The sequence below is a fragment of the Pseudopipra pipra genome, chromosome 5 (assembly GCF_036250125.1).
Source record: "Pseudopipra pipra isolate bDixPip1 chromosome 5, bDixPip1.hap1, whole genome shotgun sequence".
Taxonomy (NCBI): domain Eukaryota; kingdom Metazoa; phylum Chordata; class Aves; order Passeriformes; family Pipridae; genus Pseudopipra; species Pseudopipra pipra.
Window position 1 is genome coordinate 56499629 of NC_087553.1, and position 8093 is coordinate 56507721.

The following is an 8093-nucleotide window of genomic DNA, read 5'->3' on the forward strand; positions in this document are numbered from 1 at the left end:
ATGGCTGTCTTACACCAGAAGCTTAGCAGCTAGATAGCTGGATTTTTCTGAGCTGAATCCCACCCTAAACTCATCTGCAGTTCCTCTCACTCAGCTCTATGTGGGGTTCAGGAGAAACTACAGCTGTGAATTTGTTTATTTTTTTTTTCAGTGTAGGTGGGATCTTGGCTACATATGATTTACCAGTAGATTTACTGAATACAGCTGAGTCAAGGGGGAGGAGATTGTAATTTCTTCTGGTATTGTACCAAAGTAAATCTGCTATCTCCTCTTTCCACAACAACGATCTTGGAGGTATATATCTGATTCATGTCACCTTTCTGAATGACTCAGGATTCAGCCTAAAATCACAAAATATTCCTTATGCGGAACCCACTTCTAAAAATAATTTTACACTTTTTTCTTACTCCTCAGTTGTCAGTGATGAAGGATCTTTTTATCTTAATCCTTCTTTGTCTGCACTTAATTTAAGAGGTAGTCTGTAAGGCTTTCGGCATTTCTCCATCCTGAAACTGGAACAAATTTTTCATGTTGGCTGTACTCATCGTTCCCTTTCTCCTAGTAAGAAGAAAATACTGCCTTACAAAAGCAAACTATTGTACTGTCACCTAGTCCTCTCATCTAGTTCTCTCTGTTTCTTTTATTAAAATAAGGTTTTATTTATACTATATTTTATTGTGCTCTCTGTATGACTCTTCACAGTTTCAAGGCTCAGAGGATTAAAAATTTTATTGCATTTCTGTTTATCTATTTGTCTATTTTCCATCTGCTATTCCTTTTAGTTAGCATTCTCATGTTTAAAACAGAACATTATATTTACTTAAATTGCTATCAGAGAATCTTTTAGGCATAATTTTCAAATCTTTCTGTGAGGTTCTTTCAATTACTTAGATATCTTCATCACAGAAACAATATTTCCCCATCATAATTTCTTCTGTTAGATTTTTTCCATTGTATTTAATTTTAAAGGAAAATTAAGAAAGAAAAGGGTTAATCTTTTATTCTTTCCCTTCAGAAAGTAAAGCCATAGTGCAGTGCCATGATTATTTATTGCTTTTCTTTTAATACTTTAAAAACTGTTAAGAGAAGGAGCTATGTCCAGTCATTAAGCAGCAGGAATTATGGGTGAGAAATTGGCAATTCAGTGCCTCTCTCTGGCATGGAATTTCGAAGTAGACACAGGCAGGCTGCAACAGCACTCACATGAATGATGAACTAGTAGAGATACTTGAAAGGTAAATATAGAACCAAGAATAGATCAATTTTGTTCTAGCAGGGGTACCCATTGTGTTTATATTGCCATATAACATCATAAAAAGTGTCTGTCCATGACTCAGTAATATAAAATGGCATGGAGTTCTTGGCAAGAATTTTATCTGCTCTTTCTATAAAATCTGCATATTCCCTAAGAGATTTTTTTCCCCAAGGAATACATGAAATAAAGAGAGAGACATATTTTTGACAGTGCTAGTTGCTATGCATAGAAGTGAACTTTTTCACCTTCTTCCGTTAATTCCTGGAGAATAAAAAAAGATATACTTCTGTTACCAGTCTGAAGTGGTTTCTACCAAGCAAAGCTAATTTCATAAGTGCTTCTGTTGGGGATATCTTCTGCTCTTAACTAGAAAATATCGAAACATTTTAATATAAAAGTATTATCTTATTTTCCTTCTTCTTTTCCTTGTTCTCCTCATAGAGATTAAGAGTATAAGGTCCATAGGGATCATTAGATTGTCTCATATGACCCCTATATTTACTAGTTAACCCTTGGATTCTTCCCGACAGCAGTATTGACTGAAGTACATCTTGACCAATTTAGGTCATGCCTCATTCACAGTTCCTGGACAGGCAATTTCTTAATCTTTTAATTTTTTTTCAGCAATTCACCCAGCTTTGCAACATTCCTTTAAATTGTGGGCACTTTGTCTGTCCCACGTACAATATACTTGTCACAGGCGCAAAGGAAGTTCTTCAAAAAGGATTATTGCACTTAATTCAGATATCTACTCCACAGACATCTACAACTGAGGTGGTCAGGATCCCTTTACAGACGACTGAGAGAAACAGTCACTTTCAGGCCATGTCTCATTTATCCTATAAATTGTTATGTCAGAACAAGATGAATCATATTTCACTAATAAGCTGCAGAACTTTTTCAGATATTGGGTGTTTTCTACTAATTACTGCCCTGTTTATGCACTGCAATTGTATTACCTTTTCTTTTTTTATCCACTAGTACTAATGAGGGCTCTTATTGAGTTGCTTAACTAATGTGCCTCCTAAATTCTTACAGAACCATGGATCTCCAATAAATTATTTCCATTTTTATAGTTATGGTTATGTTCCTAGTACCAAAATGTATTCAGTGATGATTCCTCTTTGACTGATATTTATTTATTTGGACTACAATGGAAGCTGGAAAGCTTAAACTTGTGTTTGGGTAGGTCAAAGCTGCAGAAAACATTACATTAATAGAGATCTGCTATTTTTATCCTATGAAGTACCTAGTTGCTCACAAACAATGTGAGACACCTTGTTTAGACTTTATTTGTTTAATATTTTTCTTATAAAATAATAATTTCATAGAGCAACCTAAAATACATACCAGTTAAATTTTGAAAATTTAAGAATAAGAAATTATTAGAATATTCCTGATTTTTAGTTTTTCAGCAGAAATATGCTAGCAGCATTCTTCTGTAACAACAATCCTATTTTCAGAAGATTTTGGCACATACCTTCCAGTACAAAATTACAACAAAAAATGTATTTTGCCCCTTTAGCACTATCTATAGTGCTTCAGTATAATTATTAAAAAGGATAACATTATAAAAACAAAATTAATCAGAATTTAAAGATATTTAACAGGAAAGAATTTTAGAGTATTCAACAGAGAAGTGATAAAAATACTCTAATTTCTGGGAGATCATTCAAAATCCCATACCAATATCTGGTAAAGAAACTGAATAACAGAGGGTTATGAAGCATAAAACCATTGGTTAATGGACAGAAAGGGATTGATTGTAGGTTAGTCATTTTCCACAATGAAGGAAGGCAACCCATGCAGTATGTGAGAGATCTCTACTGGGAACAATGCTGCACATTCACAAATAATCTACAAGAATAAAAATAAAATATTTGTTAATTGTTTTAGTTTATGAAAGCGTTGTAAATAAGAGGGCTACCTCTAAGAACTGCAGGTAAAATGGGTATCTGAGCTTGACCAGGTGGACTTCATTGTAACTGAACATAAAATGAAACTTGGGGAAAAAATGGCCTTAACCTGATGACCTAGAGCAGTGTCTTGGACCTGCAGTAGAAAATTTTTGGAGCATGTCAGATCACTCCTATAATAAAGCAATAAAGAAGGTAGCAAACTACAGATATAGGAATAAAGAACTACAAAGTAAAAGTCACTATACCACCATACATCGATAGTGTTCCTATTGGAGGATTGACTAAATAAACAAGGACTCCAAGCTAGAAAGTGAGAGATCTGCCACGTGTCTGAGGAACTGTAAATGACATTAAGAGGTTTAATAAAGATCAGCTCTTCTCCATCTCTCCCATTAACAGAATAGGAACTAAAGATCACAAACAGGTTTTTGAAAGCAGAGAGTAAGATAGAGCATCTCAAACTACATAATGAAGATGAAAACTCTTCCAATGAAGAAAACTGTGGTTGCTGAAAGCTTGCATACAAGTTCACAAAAGAGAAATAAGTCCAGGGTTTTACAACGACTTTGTCTTATATTGTCAAGAAATTATTGAGCCACTAGTCACCAGAAACAGGAAAAATAGTCAGAAAAATACTCCTGTATGGTCTGCCTGTTCTGATATTTTATTTCTCGTATTTTCTCCTAAGCCTCCCTTTACAGGCACAATCAGGTGCTATGTTTGATGGACCTTGTTCTGATCCTACAGTCCTCAGAAAACCAATACAAACCCTCAGAATTCTATAGAAACTATGCTTTAAAAATACAGAATTTTATAATATGATTCTTTCATTGCATTTTTAAGGGACGATTTTAAGAAGTTCACAATTTTAGAAAATTAGATTAAGTAGAAAAATTACTGTAAGTATTTTGATAGCAAAAAGGGGATTCCAGCTATATTGTATCTTATTTCGACTGAGGTGGTTTTCAACATGTTTAGGGTAAGGATTGTGTTGTAATCTACAGACTATAGTTCCATAAAGTCCATAATATAAATAAATTACATTAGTTAAAGTGGTGTAAAATAGAAATAAGATAATAGAACAATCAAACAGATAGTAGAAAGCTATGCAGAAACATTTGATAGAGAATATAAATGACTGTTGGAGCTGCTGACATTCAGATTGGAAAGGATGCAAAACTAATGTCTATATATAAAATAGAAAAATGAATTTAATTATAATTATATACACATGTATTCACATTTACACTACATAAACTATTTGAATGTGTTTGTTTTAAGTTCAAGTGTTTTAAATTGTGAGGAGAGTGAAGATAATTTATGGAAAAAAAGCATGGTGCAATTTTTGATGCTGAAATCCTGTGCTGCTTCTGAGCGCAAATTATGATAGTGAAAAGGTCCATATTAGATGATAAGGGTGGGTCAGCCTAGGGAAAAGCAGCAGCAAAACTAGACATAAATGCAGATTCAGGACCAAAACAGACTGAGGATAAGCACAGCTAATTAATGTAACATTCTTCTCCTGTGTGAATCTCACATATGTCATGATTAGTTTGCTAGAATCTTGTAGTTAGGAGACCTGCCATGGATAATCTGACACCTCTGAATTCTGAGATTGCTGCCCAAAGACTGTTTGGCATATCATAATGAGTACGTGTTTTCTTTCTGTTCCAAGTATTATGACAGGAAACCACTGCCTCATTGCCTCTTCACTAGAACCTTTTCATACCTGCTACTTTGCTGCCTGATGGATCATTTTCACAGTTACTTATTTGTGGCAACTTTAAATATTTTAGATACAATTAAACAGTTTAAGAATGTCTTTGTTCAGGGGAAACCCATATTTTAATTTGTAAACCCTATTAAAATATTTCTAAATAAATAAATCATTATGATTATAAATATAGAAAGAGGTTAAAAGCATATGTGATACGGGGAAATCAGATAACCATCTCTTACTAACATTCAGTGAGAACTGTGCTCTTGACTATAGTTTATGTCACCTCACCAAGCCTGTACTAAGGCTAGTCATGAGGAAAAGCTTTCTAACAATACAGACAGTGAAACAGTGCAAAAGGCTGCCGTAAAGCTGGAGTAGACTGCTGACCTTTATTATTGGCAGTTGCACAAACATCTGTCTCTGTGACCTAAGATGATCCTGTTTGGACACATAAGGATAGATTAAACAAACTTCCATTGTCTCTTCCAACCCTATAAATCTGCAATTTTAATAATTGAAATATGTTTTTGTAACTCAAGCTTTTATGGTTGTGGGCTCAGGGAGAAACTTATGTTGAAGAAAGTAAAGTAACATTGCAAAGCTTATAAACAGGAATTATTTTACAGCACAGAGTGTAGAAGAAAAGAATGCTGACCCTGAAATTTATTGAGATAGCTCAGTACATTAATGATCAGGGATTATTTTAGGTTTTGGTAAAAAAGTAAAGTGTTACCTAGCTAACTGCTATATCATCTTATACCTGTGACAAATATGGGGTGATACCTCTTCAGATATTCAGTTCTCCCAAATGAATAAATTAATGACTCAACTAAATAAATCTGAAAGAATCCTCAAAATGTGTTTTAAGTGGAAGTGAAGAGGTTGAGAGAAACACTTAAACCACAACTATATTGTTAAAATAAATATCTGTTCATAGGTTTTCTTTTGTCTTTGTTCAGAATAAGGACTCCAGGGTATAAACACGATATTATTGTATTGAATTTAATGACATTTTCATTATAGATTTCAACATAGAAAATGCCACCTGATGAATATTTCCTGCTATATTATCTTTGGTGAAAGCTGTGATGATCAGAGACATTTATATCACATCTTTCTTCACTAGAGGAGATGGACGGTTACCAAAGCACTTTTGCAGCTATCTTTCATTTCTGAAATGTTTAAGAACACCTATATATTAATAATCTGGACAATGGGAAAGGTAATAATTGCTGTATAAGAATGTGTATTATCACTATTATGGCAGCTACATGCACATCGGCACACCAGGTACCTTGTAGCATCTATATTTACCATACTAGACCTGGGGAACTGAATCTGACTCCCTTCTGATCATCACATTAATGAAGAATGCACTTTGATGAAACTGGATGAGTGCAGAAGTGATGGAATCAGAATTGGCTTCAACATGCAGCAATCCACACACCATTTTCCAGTCTTGAGCTCAGGGTCATGGAGTAAATAACTCAATGGACTTTTGTAGGAATAGTCCATAAACTAAGGGAGTAATATCTGTGTGTATATCTAACAAAAGACAGGAAAAGTGACGGGGTATTGGGAAGTGTGGGCCCTGACATGACATAAATGGTATGGAATAAGGGGTGGGTACTGTCCTGGTTTCATCTGGACAGAGTTAATTTTCTTCTTACTAGCCGATACAGTGCTATGCTTTGGATTTAGTAGGAGAATATGTTAATAACACAGTAATGTTCTGGCTGTTGCTAAGTAGGGCTAACCCTAAGTCCAGAGCTTTTCAGTGTCTCATGTTCTGTCAGTGAGCAGTTGCACAAGAAGATGGGAGGGAGCACAGCCAGGACAGCTGACCCAAACTGGCCAAAGGAATATTCCACACTGTAGACTATCATGACCAGTGTATAAATAGGAGGGACTTTGGTGTGAGGGACAGATCATTGCTGGGGGGGCAGGCTGGGCATTGGTCAGCAGGTGGTGAGCAAACGTATTTTGCATCACTTCTTTCTTGTATTTTATTTCTCTCTCCCTCTACTTTTCTATTTAAATTACTGTTAGTATTAGCATTGTTATATTTTACTTTGTTTCAGTCATTAAACATCTCAAACCATGAGTTTTACTTTTTTCTTCTGGTTCTCCTTCCCAGTCCACCTGGGACAGGGTGGAGGGAGTGAGTGAGTGGCTGTATGGTACTTGGTTGCTGTTTGGGGTTAAACCATGACACCTAGACAATTCATAATCAGTGTCCTTTTCTCTTTTAAGTTTATGGAGTTAGCTAAGAGTGATTCAACAAAGCAGGTACATCAAACAGGCAAAAAAAAATTATAAACATAAACTATCAATGTAAAAATAAATTTGTGATTCATGGTATGAAAATCTTAGTATGAAACACTTCATGGTAGTGTTTCAATGGCACTCACTTCAAAAACATTTTCAAGAATGATGGAGAATGTTTACTGGGGTTAAAATAGCTTTTCTGCAGCTCCTTAGATATGTCTTCACTTGGAAAATATGAACCCCTTAAAACTGATAGATTATATCTATTTAGGGGTAATAATGAAATCCACTAATACTGAATTTCTGCCAAATACTATTTAAAAATAAAAGACACACATCCATTGCAAGTAGGCAAAAAATAGAGAAGAAAGAAAGGAGAGACAAAGAGGAAAGACAGGAAAGAGAAAGAGGAAAGGACAGAGAAGCTGCAAAGAAAGAAGGGAAGAAAAAGAAATATGGGGAGAGAAAAGAGATAACAAGATCAAATAAAAACTTTTAAAATCACATATATTTTTGAAGTACTGATCAGAATCCATGACTGTTACACTCTGAAAAATATGGTCACTTTTGGGCATCTCTATTTGAGGATCACACAGTTAATTTAAAACAAAGTATTATGATTTCCTATGGACAGATGAGTTCTGACTCTTTTGCATTCTCTCTGTCTTGCTTCTGAGGTGAAAATAGTTTAGTGGGAATTGGTGACCAAAATCCCTTCAGACTGCCTGTAGCCTTGCTAACATCATCATCTAAGACAACAATTTCTTCTGATTCAAAACTGGAATTGCTATTAAACACTTTACTAAAATGACCGTTCTGGATTTTAAAGGGTTACCTGGCCAAGCTTTGTTGCCAGTGAGATGTCAGTCTATTATAAAAAGCTACATTGTTAAGTAAGTTTACACTAGAATAATATGTATAAAATAACCAA